The following is a 221-nucleotide window of genomic DNA, read 5'->3' on the forward strand; positions in this document are numbered from 1 at the left end:
CCAAAACAGAGTAGAAGAAAACACCCAGAGTGAATTCAAGCCTCGAAGGGACCGAAAAGCCATCTGTTACATTCAATTGGGCTGAATGGGGCCAGGGAGAGGGTCTCTAGAACAGTGGATGGACAAGGCCGGGAGTGCTCGAGCTCTCCTTTTTCCAAACTCGTTTTTTTCAAAAACAGGACTATTTATTCTAAGGTTCGAGGGTTTGTTGGGGGGGGGGG

This window comes from Gracilinanus agilis, chromosome 2 (assembly GCF_016433145.1).
Source record: "Gracilinanus agilis isolate LMUSP501 chromosome 2, AgileGrace, whole genome shotgun sequence".
Taxonomy (NCBI): Eukaryota; Metazoa; Chordata; class Mammalia; order Didelphimorphia; family Didelphidae; genus Gracilinanus; species Gracilinanus agilis.